The 17605-nt window shown below is 47.2% G+C and overlaps 1 protein-coding gene across 5 annotated transcripts in view; it reads right to left on the bottom strand.

Moving 5' to 3' along the window:
* LOC134211266 (putative mediator of RNA polymerase II transcription subunit 15) overlaps positions 1-7329 on the bottom strand; it is a 194527-nt gene extending 187198 nt beyond the window's left edge. For 3 of the 5 annotated variants that reach the window (XM_062687984.1, XM_062687983.1, XM_062687981.1), the window contains exons 1-2: positions 6976-7329; positions 6794-6908 (exon numbers count right to left, since the gene is read on the bottom strand). The gene's annotated coding sequence lies outside the window, so the exon portion shown is untranslated. The remainder of the gene's footprint in view (positions 1-6793; positions 6909-6975) is intronic. The other 2 variants (XM_062687982.1, XM_062687985.1) reach the window with 2 other exon arrangements.
* Between the last annotated feature and the right edge of the window lie 10276 nt (positions 7330-17605).

Below are 17605 nucleotides of genomic sequence, written 5' to 3'. Positions count from 1 at the left end.
CTTATAGCATGTCTTCTAAATACCTCGGGGTCTGATTCAACTCGAAATGTACCTTTGGGAAGCACATTGTGTATCTGACACAAAAATGCCAGAAAAGAATCCACTTCATGCGAACGATTACGGGAACTTGGTGGGCAGCGCATCCCGAAGATCTTATCACGTTGTACCGAACAACCATTCTGTCGGTTCTCGAATACGATAGTTTCTGCTTCCAGTCCGCGGCTAAAACACACATGTCGAAGCTTCAACGGATTCAGTACCGCTGTCTCCGTATCGCGCTGGGTTGTATGATTTCGACTCCCACGATGAGTCTGGAAGTACTTGCGGAAATATTGCCTCTGACAGATCGTTTCGCGGAATTATCGCTCCGGTTCATCATCCACTGTGAGGTTCTCAATCCATTGGTCATTGACAACTTAGAGAACTGCTCGAACAAAACCCTCAATCTCGATTCATGAGTATTTACCACTGGTATATGACGCTGGAGGTAAGCCCATCTTCGGTTGATACCAACCGTGCTAATTTCTTAGACTCTTACAGTTCCTCCGTTACTTTTGATCAGTCCATGAAGCAGGAGGTTCATAGAATACCAGACTTCCTTCGTGCGGAGCTCTTACCTCCAGTATTTACAAGCCAATACGGGCATGCCAGCGACTAGAGAATTTTTTTTACAGACGGGTCAAAAATGGATAACTCCACTGGTTTCGGTGTTTTTAACGTTTTTCATAGCGCCTGCTTTAAGCTGAAAGAGCCTAGTTCCATGTATACTGCTGAGCTAGCTGCTGTACACCATTCACTTGAGCATATTGCATCCCTACCTCCTGACCACTTTTTCATCTTCACCGACAATCTAAGTACTCTGGAGGCTGTTCGGTCAATGAAACCTGTAAGGCACTCAGCGTATCTTATAACCGGGATACGGAAAGCTTTGAGTGCTTTATTAAAACGGTCATTCACAATCACCATGGCTTGGGTCCCTTCTCATTGCTCGATCCCGGGACATGAGAAAGCGGACTCTTTGGATAAGGTGGGCGCCGTGGAAGGTGATATTTACGATCGGCAAATCACCTTCGAAGAATTTTTCTCATTAGTTCGTCAGGAAACCTTGATCAGCTGGCAGCAGAAATGGACAAATGGGAGCTGGGTAGATGGCTGTAGTCAATTCGCCTGCAGGTGTCGAAGCGTCCATGGTTCAAAAAATTGAATATAGGACGAAACTTCATTCGAACCATGTGTCGTCTAATGTCCAATCACTACACTACACTACAGAATCGCGGCCCCAGATCTGCGCTAACTGAACATCTCCGGGTCCATGGAAAACAACCAAAGCCTATTAGAGAAGTGTTGGCGGTTGAACATGTTATTCATTACTGAATAATCTGATTGCCGGTGAGGTTTTAATTACCTCCCAATTCCAAGCCTACTGGGTGATATATGGTGATATGCTGCAAATATTAATACTGACAAGAAAATGCTCGGAAACACAACCGACAATTCCAGTATGCTTTTAAAAACTGGCTGTACATGTGCTAAACTTTGATAAATATTTTAAAATTTTGAATAAAAATCTAGTTTTCAACAAGAATTTGTGGACCTACACACTTGTGTTTTTTACCGGGATCTCAGCAAAATATTAAACTTTTACCGAGATTCGCGCAGCCTTGCCCCAGCAAACATGTTTTTTTGCCGAGATTTCTGTCAAAGTTACTGAAAATAATTTGCTGGAAATTAGCTAACACACGTCATTTTTGTCGGAGTATCAGTTTTTTATTTTGCTAGTGCACGGTTGTGAGTATTTTTGCCAAGCAGCAGAAATTAAAACTAAGAGTGTATAATAATTCTAAGTCTCCCATTGCAAAGAATGGGTTGAGAAAATACAATTCCAGTAATGTAATATGAAGGAATCCTTCTATGCGGAAAGGAATCCTGAGTTTATAAATTTATCACTGGGATCTCAATTTGAATGTCAGGATATTGATTCTCCACTTTCTAAAGGAAACGTGTAATGAGATATAGAAACAACCAAGATTATTTTGTTATTCTGAATACAATTTGAAACCTTCTAAATATTGTAGTTACTGTCGGGTAATTTTGAAGATTATTTTAGATTTTCAAATAAATTCCAAAAAATAAATTCCAATAAATTCTTTAAAACAGGCTTCAAAGTTTTTTGAAAAATGAAATTTTGAGAATAATTTCAAGAGTACAAGAAGGATAAATTCAAAATAAATCGGTTTCGAGTTATTTTTCAGTTTGATGAAATGTAGGTGAAGGGTTTTTGAAAATATAAATATTCGTTATCGGGAATGTTTCTGCACACTTAATTTTTTTTACCGGGATCTCAGCAAAATGTTGAACTTTTACCGAGAATCGCACAGCCGTGCCCAAGCAAACATATTTTTTACCGAGATTTCTGTCAAAATTGCTGATAATCAGCAAATAATTTGCCGAAAATCAGCTAACAAACGCTATTTTTACCGGAATATCAGTTTTTTATTTTGCTAGCGCACGGCTGTGCGGATTTTTGCCGAGCTGTAGAAATAAAAACTGAGTGTGTGGTTATAAACATTGCCTCAAGTCGCTGATCGCGTTTATGGTCGGAGCCACCAGGAAATATTTGTAAGGTTTAGTTTAACGAAAAATGGAACAACCTCATAGTCGTGCTTAAAAATTCGAAGGGAAATATCGACTGAAACTTTAACATACACTAAGGTTTTTTTTACGTCGCTCCATGTACCGCGTAAAAAAACCGCGTTATGTAAAAAAACGACGTAAAAAAACCGCGCTATTTAAAAAAAACGACGTAAAAAAACCTATTGGGGGACTTAGAAAATTTTAAATTGGGACTTATAATGGACGGGGCTTCTTCCTATTTGTTCGCTAGGTGTTGTTTGTAGGTCATAGTACGCTAGTATGGATCGTGATATGGTACATGGTTTTTGTGACATGAAACGAGGAGTCTATAAAGATCTGTCCTCTTGTTTCAAATATGTTACATGCTCTGTGTGACTCATAGAATAGATTGTGTTCAAAGCCTAAGTTTTTGGTCATCCAACAAAATTCCGAAATAAGGCCTTTGAATCTATACGCGTAACAAAAGATCTATCAGCCTATTTGAAATATGGTGCATGCTCTACGTGACTCATAGAATAGATTGTATTCAAAGCATAGGCTCTTGGTCATCCAAAAAAAAAATCCGAGGTAAGACCTTTAGATCTACACGCGTAACCAAAGATCTGTCCGCTTGTTTCAAATATGGTACAAGCTCTGTGTTACTCATAGAATAGATTGTGTTCAAGGCATAAGACCTTGGTCATCCAAAAAATTTCCGAAGTAATACCTCTGGATCTCTGGATTCTGGAACCTATTTTTATGAGTTCAGCTCCGACACCATCTTTACCAGCTGCTTTATTGGTCGTTAGCTGTCTGATGGCATCCTTAACTTCTCTCAGAGTAGGGGCAGAATGGATCCTTATCATCATCAGTGCTTCCTGCGTGTAGGCTATGAACGTTGATTATGCTAAAGCTGAAGAACCGGTCTTTGATCCTCAACCTGCACAATCGGTCACCACCAGATCGCGCCTTTGAATATCGCCCATCACTATGGGGACAAGAAGGCGAGGTACGCAGCGAGCAAGATAAATCGATCAGTTGAAGATAATTTGATGACCCTCCGTGAACTGTAAGGCTGGCGACGAGCATCTACTGACTGAACTGAATGTAGATAGATTTTGTGTACATACAATACTTTGTGAACCACAAAAGAACGAGCTGGGTAGCCTAGTGGCTACCGCTTCTGCCTTATAAGCAGGACGTCATGGGTTCATTTCCAGGTTTCTTCGTTTCCGACTGTATTTTTATCTTAGCGGTTTCTGTGTTTCACGTTTTACCAAAACTATTCCTACTGTTATAGTCTTCCACATTAACAATTCCAAAAACCTCACGTGACACACATGGGAGGTCGTCGCTGCATCTTGCTTAAGTAGGTGTTCAACATACCATCCTTCCCCTTCCTCAGCATTCGCAAGGACGTAGCCAAGACAGATCTCGAATATTGGAGAGTGCATTGCTTCCATATAAGAGATAGTGATTAGCCCCAAATCAATATCTGTGGTAACGGGTAACGGGCCCTCCTTAGCCGTGTGGTAAGACGCGCGGCTACAAAGCAAGACCATGCTGAGGGTGGTTGGGTTCGATTCCCGGTGCCGGTCTAGGCAATTTTCGGATTGGAAATTGTCTCGACTTCCCTGGGCATAAAAGTATCATCGTGTTAGCCTCATGATATACGAATGCAAAAATGGTAACTTGGCTTAGAAACCTCGCAGTCAACAACTGTGGAAGTGCTTAATGAACACTAAGCTGCGAGGCGGCTCTGTCCCAGTGTGGAGATGTAATGCCAGTAAGAAGAAGAAGAAGAAGAAGGTAACGGGTGAATGTGAAAGCGCTACTCTTATACAATAGTCCAGGCTTGTACCACATATGAATTTGTCCGAATTGCTCAATACTAATGCTAATGCTAATAATAAAGCTAATACTACACCACTAAAAGCATGTACCATATATTAAACATGCCGGTGGATCATTGGTTACGCATGTAGATGTCAAGGCCTTACTTCAGTACTTTTTTGGATGGCCAATAACTTATGCTTTGAACACAGTCTATTATATGAACCACGAAGAGCATGTACCATATTTGAAACAGGCTGATAGATCTTTGGTTACGCGTGTAGATCTAAAGGCCTTACTTCAAGGATCTCTTGGATGACCAAGAACTTATGCTTTATTTACAATCTATCCTATGAGTCACATAGAGCATGTACCATATTTGATACAGGCGGACAGATCTTTGGTTACGCGTGTAGATCTAAAGGCCTTGCTTCGGGATTTTTTTTTTTGATGACCAAGAACTTAGGCTTTGACTACAATCTATTCTATGAGTCACACAGAGCATGTACCATATTTGAAACAGGCTGATAGATCTTTGGTTACGTGTATATATCCAAAGGCCTTTCTTCGGAAATTTTTTGGATGACCAATACTTAAACTTTGAACACAATCTATTCTATGAGTCACGCAGAGCATGTATCATATTTGAAACAGGCGGACAGACCTATGGTTACGCGTGTAGATTTTTTTTTTAGATGACCAATAACTTAGGCTTTGAACACAATCTATTCTATGAGTCACACCGAGCATGTACCATATTTTAAACAAGAGGACAGATCTTTATAGATCTCAAGGCCCTATTTCATAGATCTTAAGGCCTTATTTCAGGAGATTCTTGGATGAGTTTGAGCATAGATCGGAACACATTCCAGGTTTCATATCACAAAAGCCATGTACCATATCACGATCCATACTAGCGTACTATGACCTACAAACAATACTTAGCGAACAAATAGGAACACGGGGACGGGGCCATTATAAGTTCCAATTTAAAATTTTCTTAGCCCCCAGTAGGCACCAACATATAAAATTTTCCAAGTCTAACCTATTGGGTTTTTTTTTTAAATAGCGCGGTTTTTTTACGTCGTTTTTTTTTAAATAACGCGCTTTTTTTTTACGTCGGTACCGCGTAAAAATATCCGCGTAAAAAAACCGCGTAAAAAAAACTTCTGTGTATTTATAAGTACGCTGAGAAAAGAGGATAAAATTGCAGAAAAATAAATCTATATCTAAGATACTATTGAATACATATTATCTTTTGATACTACCGTTTTTACTCACATTTCGAACATGACTAATACTCCGAACAATTGCTTTTAGTTGACCATTTTCTTCCAATGTTGTATTGAATTGTTTTGTAGCTGAAGTGTTCGGAGTCATGTTCGGGTATTTGAGTCAAACGATATGTTCTGAGTATATTAAAAAATACCATAACAAATGCTGTAATATAAAAAGGGAAAAATTGGGAAAAAAAATATTAGGCTATATGATCACTTTTATGTCTTTTATATATCGTACTCAGATGCAAATCCTTTTCAAGGGTTCAAAATACTCATAAAAAGACAAAGATGTACTTATCCTCAGCACGTTCTAATAAAGTAGATGTCAATAACTATGAATCATTGTCGCTAGGGAGATCGTTGTGTCAATTAGATGCTTCTCCATCAGGCGGTTTAAGTGTATTACGCCATCTGCCTCTACACATTCTGCTCATCTGAATGGCATCCAAGCGCAGCTTATTCTAAACATGAGATTCATTGATTGCATCCCAATCGAAGGTCCAACGAGCGTTGCATCAATTCATCAATTTTAGCGCAACCAATCGCAGTCAGGTGTTCAAAGCAGCAACGGCTCCGGCCGACGACGACATTCATTCCCATAACCAAACAGATGACCGGCAGGGCCCGCAATCGCGCTGATGATGTTACGCTTAGAGATGTAACACGGTACGTCAACTCACACTGGCACTGTGTCAATGCTAATTGTTTTGCCAAGAAACAAGCTGCCAAACAAAGCGCGAATTCTCATCCAATCACAACCGCCGCCAGCTCAATGCGGCGCGACAAACGCCGATTCTCAATGATAATGCACTTTTCTGAACACATGACCCCCATGGCAGCATAATCAAACCGTCCGATCCGTCTGTCGTCGCAATTGCGAAGTTTTCCCATTTTCAATAACACACAGCAGTTCGTACGACACACGACGACTGGAAACAATTGACATGTGGAAGCGTAGACAAGCGGCACTTGATTTGCGGAATTATGTTCACTGTGACCCTGTACGTGCGGTGCTATCAATCAAAACTTCAACAAACCATGAAACCACTTCAACATATTCAACTTACGGTAATTGACAATACTCGACAACTTCGCCCGGAGATTCACTTTTCCTATTGAACTTCAAATTTGGCAGGCACTTATAAAGGTAACTGCATCCACTTCACTTAACAAAACTAGAACCTATAAAGTAAAGAAAAAGCTATTCAAACAACCACAACCCCCCCGAAAAATGTTCTCGACGACTGACCCACGTGTGTTGTTCTTCCCCGCAAAAATTGTCAAAATCCGCACGGCGTGAGCCACTCGAAAATTCGCGCGTGATAAACCCGGTGACGACAAAAATCGTACTAAAAGTTTCAAAACAGAGGAAACGTATTAAAGTTTGTTGTGATTCTGCAGCTTCGCTGCATCAGCCAGCTGCGGGGAGCCTCGGCGGGATCGACCGACCGTGAGAGCGAGAGCCACCTACTTCACGAGAGACGCCAAACAGCAGGGGTCGGAGGTCCCCGGCCGGGAGTCTCCTTGGCGTTTTCATTTTGCGACGATACACAGCATGGGCAGAACGAGAGCACGTTCGATTATTTCGCGCGCGGCACGCTTACCGGAGGAGAACTCTCGTAGACCTATTTGGTGGATTCGGACTGATAGCAGCTGCCACCGACCGGCGGCGGTAGCAGCGGAGTTGTTTTGGTCGTTGTTGATCGACCGCGCACAGTGGGTATCGTACAGGTGAAAGAAGCTCGATATGAATTGAAGAAGAACTTATTGTTCAAGGAGCAATGGTCGGTGAAGTATATGTCGTTTGCGATATGAATGAATTACATAATATGTATGGTACAACTCACTCGTTCTTTATTACTAAAAGCTAATGAAAAGCAATTCTTGGTCCTGACCAACAGCGAATTCCACCTTAACCACTGTTCCCCGATCGCGTGTGGCTGTGGCAAGAGAGAGTAGTTGGTCACTCATTCTCGATCATATCCAACGTTGATATGTGGAGAGTGCGTATTTATATACAGAATGCTAAACCGTTTGGTCGATACACGTTTTCAGAGAAGCTCCCAAACGACTGCTGACCACGCGCGGGCTATCTCGCGAGTGTTCATGCTCCAGCGATGTTATTATGTCACCTTTTTGCGGCGGCATCACCCGGCAGAATTTGAATACTGGTGAGAGTTCACACATGCTTGATGAGCTGTTGAACGGTACATTCCATCTCTGAGAGGTTCTCGTTGCTAGCAAAGCTAACCAACTGCTAGATTCGGTTTGAGTGACCATACATCTGGAGACTAGAGTCGTTTCGACAGCTGTCTTGCTTACAAAGAAGAGCATAAGACTTACAACATCAAAAACATTCAAAATTCAATTAATTCTGATTAAGTTTTGTGAGATTCAAATTCAAATTATATTTTTGACCTTTCTGTAAATTGGATTTAATCTCGTGTTTCTCTTATGGCAAGTTGTCACGCTTTGCCACGCTCCAGAGCACTGATAAGTTCAATATATGCTGATATCGTTAGGAGGCATCCTATTCCTGAATCCTGACAGATTGCTGCTGATCGTACGAAAGATGAAACAAGTACTATAATGAAATTAAGGAAGCTTCATCACGAAGATATGCGAAGTTTTTAAGAGACTATTAATGGCGACCAAGAACGGAAATTGCTGACAGATAAAACCGAAGTGGCTGCCAGGTGGAAGAAATCATTTGCCGTTGTTCATATGCCGGAAGAACGTCAAGCGAAAATAATATTCAGTACAGCAGCAGTTCTCAACCTTTCTCTTGAAAATGTTCTCTTGAAAAGTTTTATGAAATGATCGTTATACCGTGAAACTTTCCAAATAAAATTAAGTTTATGTATTGAGGTTCCTACAAGACTTTAAGGACTTTTGAGACTTCTGATCCTATTAAAAGAAGGCTTCCGAGCCTCTTCAATGAAGGCTTCTTAGCACTTTGAAAGGAATCTTCTCAGTTTCTTGAAAGAAAGCTTCCAATCATCTTAAAATAATAACTCCGAATGTCTTGAAAAAAAGGCTTCCGAGTATCTTAAAAAGATGTTTCTGAGCATATTGAAAGGATGCTTTCAACGGGCATCTTAAACGGATGCCACTGAGTATGTTAAAAGAGCACTTCCAAGCCCCTTGAAAGAAGAATTCCGCGCCTCTTGAAAGAAGAATTCCACGCGTTTTGAAGAAGAGTATCGTGTCTCCTGAAAGGAGACCCTCTTGGATGGAGGCTTCCGAGCCTCTTAAAAGGAAGCTTCAAGGCCTCTTGAAAGGAGGCTTCCGATCCTCTTGAAAGGAGGCTTCCGATCATCTTGAAAGGAGACTTCCGAGCATCTTGAAAGGAGGCTTCCGAGCCTCTTGAAAGGAGGCTTCCGAGCATCTTGAAAGGAGGCTTCCGAGCCTCTTGAAAGGAGGCTTCCGAGCCTCTTGAAAGGAGGCTTCCGAGCCTCTTGAAAGGAGGATTCCAGGCCTCTTGAAAGGAGGCTTGAGCCTCTTGAAAGGAGGCTTCCAGGCCTCTTGAAAGGAGGCTTCCATGCCTCTTGAAAGGAGGCTTCTGAGCCTCTTGAAAGGAGGCTTCTGAGCTCTTGAAAGGAGGCTTCCTGAGCCTCTTGAAAGGAGGCTTCCGAGCCTCTTGAAAGGAGGCTTCCGAGCCTCTTGAAAGGAGGCTTCCGAGCCTCTTGAAAGGAGGCTTCCGAACCTCTTGAAAGGAGGCTTCCGAGCCTCTCGAAAGGAGGCTTCTGAGCCTCTTGAAAAGAGGCTTCCGAGCCTTTTGAAAGGAGGCTTCCGAGCCTCTTGAAAGGAAGCATCCGAGCCTCTCGAAAGGAGGCTTCTGAGCCTCTTGAAAAGAGGCTTCCGAGCCTTTTGAAAGGAGGCTTCCGAGCCTCTTGAAAGGAAGCATCCGAGCCTCTTGATAGGAGGCTTCCGAGCCTCTTGAAAGGAGGCTTCCGAGCCTCTTGAAAGGAGGCTTCCGAGCCTATTGAAAGGAGGCTTCCGAGCCTATTGAAAGGAGGCTTCGGAACCTATTGAAAGAAGGCTTCCGAGCCTATTGAAAGGAGGCTTCCGAGCCTATTGAAAGGAGGCTTTCGAGCCTATTGAAAGGAGGCTTCCGAGCCTATTGAAAGGAGGCTTCCGAGCCTATTGAAAGGAGGCTTCCGAGCCTATTGAAAGGAGGCTTCCGAGCCTCTTGAAAGGAGGCTTCCGAGCCTCTTGAAAGGAGGCTTGAGGCCTCTTGAAGGAGGCTTCCAGGCCTCTTGAAAGGAGGCTTCCAGGCCTCTTGAAAGGAGGCTTCTGAGCCTCTTGAAAGGAGGCTTCTGAGCCTCTTGAAAGGAGGCTTCTGAGCCTCTTGAAAGGAGGCTTCCAGGCCTCTTGAAAGGAGGCTTCTGAGCCTCTTGAAAGGAGGCTTCCAGGCCTCTTGAAAGGAGGCTTCTGAGCCTCTTGAAGGAGGCTTCTGAGCCTCTTGAAAGGAGGCTCTGAGCCTCTTGAAAGGAGGCTTCCAGGCCCTTGAAAGGAGGCTTGGAGCCTGTGAAAGGAGGCTTCCAGGCCTCTTGAAAGGAGGCTTCCAGGCCTCTTGAAGGAGGCTGGAGGCCTCTTGAAAGGAGGCTTGAGGCCTCTTGAAAGGAGGCTTCTGAGCCTCTTGAAAGGAGGCTTCCAGGCCTCTTGAAAGGAGGCTTCGAGCCTCTTGAAAGGAGGCTTCCTGAGCCTCTTGAAAGGAGGCTTCTGAGCCTCTTGAAAGGAGGCTTCCAGGCCTCTTGAAAGGAGGCTTGAGCCTCTTGAAAGGAGGCTGGAGCCTCTTGAAAGGAGGCTTCCTGAGCCTCTTGAAAGGAGGCTTCCAGCCTCTTGAAAGGAGGCTTCCGAGCCTCTTGAAAGGAGGCTTCTGAGCCTCTTGAAAGGAGGCTTGAGCCTCTTGAAAGGAGGCTTGAGCCTCTTGAAAGGAGGCTTCCAGCCTCTTGAAAGGAGGCTTCCGAGGCCTCTTGAAAGGAGGCTTGAGGCCTCTTGAAAGGAGGCTTCCGGGCCTCTTGAAGGAGGCTTCGAGCCTCTTGAAAGGAGGCTTCTGAGGCCTCTTGAAAGGAGGCTTCCTGGAGCTCTTGAAAGGAGGCTTCCTGGCCTCTTGAAAGGAGGCTTCTGAGCCTCTTGAAAGGAGGCTTCTGAGCCTCTTGAAAGGAGGCTTCCTGAGCCTCTTGAAAGGAGGCTTCTGAGCCTCTTGAAAGGAGGCTTCCAGGCCTCTTGAAAGGAGGCTTCTGAGCCTCTTGAAAGGAGGCTCTGAGCCTCTTGAAAGGAGGCTCTGAGCCTCTTGAAAGGAGGCTTCCTGAGCCTCTTGAAAGGAGGCTTCCTGAGCCTCTTGAAAGGAGGCTTCTGAGCCTCTTGAAAGGAGGCTTCCAGGCCTCTTGAAAGGAGGCTCTGAGCCTCTTGAAAGGAGGCTTCCTGAGCCTCTTGGAAAGGAGGCTCTGGAGCCTCTTGAAAGGAGGCTTCTGAGCCTCTTGGAAAGGAGGCTTCTGAGCCTCTTGAAAGGAGGCTTGAGCCTCTTGAAAGGAGGCTTCCAGGCCTCTTGAAAGGAGGCTTCTGAGCCTCTTGAAAGGAGGCTTCCAGGCCTCTTGAAAGGAGGCTTCCAGGCCTCTTGAAAGGAGGCTTCTGAGCCTCTTGAAAGGAGGCTTGAGGCCTCTTGAAAGGAGGCTTCCAGGCCTCTTGAAAGGAGGCTTCCGGGCCTCTTGAAAGGAGGCTTCCAGGCCTCTTGAAAGGAGGCTTGAGCCTCTTGAAAGGAGGCTTCCAGGCCTCTTGAAAGGAGGCTTCCAGGCCTCTTGAAAGGAGGCTTCTGAGCCTCTTGAAAGGAGGCTTGAGCCTCTTGAAAGGAGGCTTCTGAGCCTCTTGAAAGGAGGCTTCTGAGCTCTCTTGAAAGGAGGCTTCTGAGCCTCTTGAAAGGAGGCTTCCAGGCCTCTTGAAGGAGGCTTGAGCCTCTTGAAAGGAGGCTTCTGAGCCTCTTGAAAGGAGGCTTCCAGCCTCTTGAAAGGAGGCTTCCAGGCCTCTTGAAAGGAGGCTTCTGAGCCTCTTGAAAGGAGGCTTCTGAGCCTCTTGAAAGGAGGCTTGAGGCCTCTTGAAAGGAGGCTTCTGAGCCTCTTGAAAGGAGGCTTCTGAGCCTCTTGAAAGGAGGCTTCCAGAGCTCTTGAAAGGAGGCTTCTGAGCCTATTGAAAGGAGGCTTGAGCCTCTTGAAAGGAGGCTTCCAGGCCTCTTGAAAGGAGGCTTCCAGGCCTCTTGAAAGGAGGCTTCCAGGCCTCTTGAAAGGAGGCTTCTGAGCCTCTTGAAAGGAGGCTTCTGAGCCTCTTGAAAGGAGGCTTCCAGGCCTCTTGAAAGGAGGCTTGAGCCTCTTGAAAGGAGGCTTGAGGCCTCTTGAAAGGAGGCTTCCAGGCCTCTTGAAAGGAGGCTTCTGAGCCTCTTGAAAGGAGGCTTCCAGGCCTCTTGAAAGGAGGCTGGAGCCTCTTGAAAGGAGGCTTGAGGCCTCTTGAAAGGAGGCTTCCAGGCCTCTTGAAAGGAGGCTCTGAGCCTCTTGAAAGGAGGCTTCCAGGCCTCTTGAAAGGAGGCTTCCAGGCCTCTTGAAAGGAGGCTTCCAGGCCTCTTGAAAGGAGGCTTCCAGCCTCTTGAAAGGAGGCCTGAGCCTCTTGAAGGAGGCTTCCTGAGCCTCTTGAAAGGAGGCTTGAGCCTCTTGAAAGGAGGCTTCCAGGCCTCTTGAAAGGAGGCTTCTGAGCCTCTTGAAAGGAGGCTTCCAGGCCTCTTGAAAGGAGGCTTCTGAGCCTCTTGAAAGGAGGCTTCTGAGCCTCTTGAAAGGAGGCTTCTGAGCCTCTTGAAAGGAGGCTTGAGCCTCTTGAAAGGAGGCTTCGAGCCTCTTGAAAGGAGGCTTCCAGGCCTCTTGAAAGGAGGCTTCTGAGCCTCTTGAAAGGAGGCTTCTGAGCCTCTTGAAAGGAGGCTTCTGAGCCTCTTGAAAGGAGGCTTCCGAGCCTCTTGAAAGGAGGCTTCTGAGCCTCTTGAAAGGAGGCTTCTGAGCCTCTTGAAAGGAGGCTTCCAGGCCTCTTGAAAGGAGGCTTGAGGCCTCTTGAAAGGAGGCTTCTGAGCCTCTTGAAAGGAGGCTTCTGAGCCTCTTGAAAGGAGGCTTCCAGGCCTCTTGAAAGGAGGCTTCCGAGCCTCTTGAAAGGAGGCTTCCGAGCCTCTTGAAAGGAGGCTTCCGAGCCTCTTGAAAGGAGGCTTCCGAGCCTCTTGAAAGGAGGCTTCCGAGCCTCTTGAAAGGAGGCTTCCGGGCCTTTTAAAAGGAGGCTTCTGGGCCTCTTGAAAGGAGCCTTCTGGGCCTCTTGAAAGGAGGCTTCTGAGAATTTTTAAAGGAGGCTTCCGGGTCTCTTGAAAGGAGGCTTCCGAGCCTCTTGAAGGAGGCTTCCGGGCCTCTTGAAAGGAGGCTTCCGGGCCTCTTGAAAGGAGGCTTCCGGGCCTCTTGAAAGGAGGCTTGAGCCTCTTGAAAGGAGGCTTCCAGGCCTCTTGAAAGGAGGCTTCCAGGCCTCTTGAAAGGAGGCTTCTGAGCCTCTTGAAAGGAGGCTTCCAGGCCTCTTGAAAGGAGGCTTCTGAGCCTCTTGAAAGGGAGGCTTCTGAGCCTCTTGAAAGGAGGCTTCTGAGCCTCTTGAAAGGAGGCTTGAGCCTCTTGAAAGGAGGCTTCCAGGCCTCTTGAAGGAGGCTTCTGAGCCTCTTGAAAGGAGGCTTCCGAGGCCTCTTGAAAGGAGGCTTCTGAGCCTCTTGAAAGGAGGCTTCCAGGCCTCTTGAAAGGAGGCTTCTGAGCCTCTTGAAAGGAGGCTTCTGAGCCTCTTGAAAGGAGGCTTCTGAGGCCTCTTGAAAGGAGGCTTCCAGGCCTCTTGAAAGGAGGCTTCTGAGCCTCTTGAAAGGAGGCTTGAGCCTCTTGAAAGGAGGCTCTGAGCCTCTTGAAAGGAGGCTTCCACGCCTCTTGAAGGAGGCTTTGAGCCTATTGAAGGAGGCTTCCAGCCTATTGAAAGGAGGCTTGAGCCTATTGAAAGGAGGCTTGAGGCCTATTGAAAGGAGGCTTTGAGCCTATTGAAAGGAGGCTTCTGAGCCTATTGAAAGGAGGCTTCTGAGCCTATTGAAAGGAGGCTTCCTGAGCCTATTGAAAGGAGGCTTCCAGGCCTATTGAAGGAGGCTTGAGCCTCTTGAAAGGAGGCTTCCAGGCCTCTTGAAAGGAGGCTTCCTGAGCCTCTTGAAAGGAGGCTTCCAGGCCTCTTGAAAGGAGGCTTCTGAGCCTCTTGAAAGGAGGCTCTGAGGCCTCTTGAAAGGAGGCTTCCTGAGCATCTTGAAAGGAGACTTCCGGGCCTCTTGAAAGGAGGCTTCTGAGCCTTTTGAAAGGAGGCTTCTGAGCCTATTGAAAGGAGGCTTCTGAGCCTATTGAAAGGAGGCTTCTGAGCCTTTTGAAAGGAGGCTTCTGAATCTTTTGAAAGGAGGCTTCTGAGCCTCTTGAAAGGAGGCTTCTGAGCCTCTTGAAAGGAGACTTCCAGCCTCTTGAAAGGAGGCTTCGAGCCTCTTGAAAGGAGGCTTCAGGCCTCTTGAAAGGAGGCTTCTGAGCCTCTTGAAAGGAGGCTTCCTGAGCCTCTTGAAAGGAGGCTTCTGAGCCTCTTGAAAGGAGGCTTCTGAGCCTCTTGAAAGGAGGCTTCAGGCCTCTTGAAAGGAGGCTTCTGAGCCTCTTGAAAGGAGGCTTGAGCCTCTTGAAAGGAGGCTTGAGGCCTCTTGAAAGGAGGCTTCCTGGCCTCTTGAAAGGAGGCTTCTGAGGCCTCTTGAAAGGAGGCTTCCTGAGCCTCTTGAAAGGAGGCTTCTGAGCCTCTTGAAGGAGGCTGAGCCTCTTGAAAGGAGGCTTCTGAGCCTCTTGAAAGGAGGCTTGAGCCTCTTGAAAGGAGGCTTCCTGGCCTCTTGAAAGGAGGCTTCTGAGCCTCTTGAAAGGAGGCTGGGGCCTCTTGAAAGGAGGCTTCCTGAGCCTCTTGAAAGGAGGCTTCGAGCCTCTTGAAAGGAGGCTTCTGAGCCTCTTGAAAGGAGGCTTCTGAGCCTCTTGAAAGGAGGCTTCTGAGGCCTCTTGAAAGGAGGCTTCCAGGCCTATTGAAAGGAGGCTTCTGAGCCTCTTGAAAGGAGGCTTCCAGGCCTATTGAAAGGAGGCTTCTGAGCCTGTGAAAGGAGGCTTCCAGGCCTGTGAAAGGAGGCTTCCGAGCCTATTGAAAGGAGGCTTTCGAGCCTATTGAAAGGAGGCTTCCGAGCCTATTGAAAGGAGGCTTCCGAGCCTATTGAAAGGAGGCTTCCGAGCCTATTGAAAGGAGGCTTCCGAGCCTATTGAAAGGAGGCTTCCGAGCCTATTGAAAGCCTATTGAAAGGATGCTTCCGAGCCTATTGAAAGGAGGCTTCCGAGCCTATTGAAAGGAGGCTTCCGAGCCTATTGAAAGGAGGCTTCCGAGCCTATTGAAAGGAGGCTTCCGAGCCTCTTGAAAGGAGGCTTCCGAGCCTCTTGAAAGGAGGCTTCCGAGCCTCTTGAAAGGAGGCTTCCGAGCCTCTTGAAAGGAGGCTTCCAGGCCTCTTGGAAAGGAGGCTTCTGAGCCTCTTGAAAGGAGGCTTCTGAGCCTCTTGAAAGAGGCTTCCTGAGTTCTTGAAAGGAAGCTTCTGAGCCTCTTGATAGGAGGCTTCCAGGCCTCTTGAAAGGAGGCTTCCAGGCCTCTTGAAAGGAAGCTTCCAGGCCTCTTGAAAGGAAGCTTCTGAGCCTCTTGAAAGGAGGCTTCCTGAGCCCATTGGAAAGGAGGCTCTGAGCCTATTGAAAGGGGGCTTCTGAGCCTATTGAAAGGAGGTTTCCAGGCCTGTTTGAAGGGGGCTTCCAGGCCTATTGAAAGGAGGCTTCCAGGCCTCTTGAAAGGGAGGCTTCCAGGCCTCTTGAAAGGAGGCTTCCAGGCCTCTTGAAAGGAGGCTTCCAGGCCTCTTGAAAGGAGGCTCTGAGCCTCTTGAAAGGAGGCTTCTGAGCCTCTTGAAAGGAGGCTTCTGAGCCTCTTGAAAGGAGGCTTCCAGGCCTCTTGAAAGGAGGCTTCCGAGCCTCTTGAAAGGAGGCTCTGAGCCTCTTGAAAGGAGGCTTCCAGGCCTCTTGAAAGGAGGCTTGAGGCCTCTTGAAAGGAAGCTTCCGAGCCTCTTGAAGGGAGGCTTCCGAGCCTCTTGAAGGAGGCTTCTTAGTTTCTTGAAAGGAAGCTCCTGAGCTTCTTGAAAGGAGACTTCTAAGGCGCTTGAAAGGAGGCTTCAGAGACTCTTAAAAGGAGGCTTACGAACCTCTTGAAAGGAGGCTTCTGAGCCTCTTGAAATGAGGCTTTCGAGCCTCTTGAAAGGAGGCTTCTGAGCCCTCTTGAAAGGAGGCTTCTGAGCCTCTTGAAAGGAGGCTTCCAGGCCTCTTGAAAGGAGGCTTCTGAGCCTCTTGAAAGGAGGCTTGAGGCCTCTTGAAAGGAGGCTTCTGAGCCTATTGAAAGGAGGCTTTGAGCCTATTGAAAGGAGGCTTCCTGAGCTCTTGAAAGGAGGCTTCTGAGCCTCTTGAAAGGAGGCTTCCAGGCCTCTTGAAAGGAGGCTTCTGAGCCTCTTGAAGGGCTTCCAGGCCTCTTGAAAGGAGGCTGAGGCCTCTTGAAAGGAGGCTTCCAGGCCTCTTGAAAGGAGGCTTGAGCCTCTTGAAAGGAGGCTTCTGAGCCTCTTGAAAGGAGGCTTCCAGGCCTCTTGAAAGGAGGCTTCCTGAGGCCTCTTGAAAGGAGGCTTCCAGGCCTCTTGAAAGGAGGCTTCTGAGCCTCTTGAAAGGAGGCTTGAGCCTCTTGAAAGGAGGCTTCCTGAGCCTCTTGAAAGGAGGCTTCTGAGCCTCTTGAAATGAGGCTTCCAGGCCTCTTGAAATGAGGCTGAGGCCTCTTGAAATGAGGCTTCCAGGCCTTTGAAAGGAGGCTTCCAGGCCTCTTGAAAGGAGGCTTCTGAGCCTCTTGAAAGGAGGCTTCCGAGCCTCTTGAAAGGAGGCTTCTGAGCCTCTTGAAAGGAGGCTTCCGAGCCTCTTGAAAGGAGGCTTCTGAGCCTCTTGAAAGGAGGCTCTGAGGCCTCTTGAAAGAAGGCTTCCGAGCCTTTTGAAAGGAGGCTTCCGAGCCTTTTGAAAGGAGGCTTCCGAGCCTCTTGGAAGGAGACTTTCGAGCTTCTTGAAAGGAGGCTTCCTAACCTCTTGAAAGGAGGCTTCCGAGCCTCTTGAAAGGAGGCTTCCGAGCCTCTTGAAAGGAGGCTTCCGAGCCTCTTGAAAGGAGGCTTCCGAGCCTTTTGAAAGGAGGCTTCCGAGCCTCTTGGAAGGAGACTTTCGAGCTTCTTGAAAGGAGGCTTCCGAGCCTCTTGAAAGGAGGCTTCCGAGCCTCTTGAAAGGAGGCTTCCGAGCCTCTTGAAAGGAGGCTTCCGAGCCTCTTGAAAGGAGGCTTCCGAGCCTCTTGAAAGGAGGCTTCCGAGCCTCTTGAAAGGAGGCTTCCAGGCCTCTTGAAAGGAGGCTTCCAGGCCTCTTGAAAGGAGGCTTCGAGCCTCTTGAAAGGAGGCTTCTGAGCCTCTTGAAAGGAGGATTCTGAGGCCTCTTGAAAGGAGGCTTCCAGGCCTCTTGAAAGGAGGCTTTGAGGCCTCTTGAAAGGAGGCTTCCGAGCCTCTTGAAAGGAGGCTTCGAGCCTCTTGAAAGGAGGCTGGAGCCTCTTGAAAGGAGGCTTCTGAGCCTCTTGAAAGGAGGCTTCCAGGCCTCTTGAAAGGAGGCTTCTGAGCCTCTTGAAAGGAGGCTTCCTGAGCCTCTTGAAAGGAGGCTTCCTGAGCCTCTTGAAAGGAG

The sequence above is a fragment of the Armigeres subalbatus genome, chromosome 2 (assembly GCF_024139115.2).
Source record: "Armigeres subalbatus isolate Guangzhou_Male chromosome 2, GZ_Asu_2, whole genome shotgun sequence".
In the NCBI taxonomy this organism is placed as follows: Eukaryota; Metazoa; Arthropoda; class Insecta; order Diptera; family Culicidae; genus Armigeres; species Armigeres subalbatus.
The sequence above is the reverse complement of the archived record's forward strand: the minus strand, read 5'-3'. Positions and strand labels throughout refer to the sequence as shown.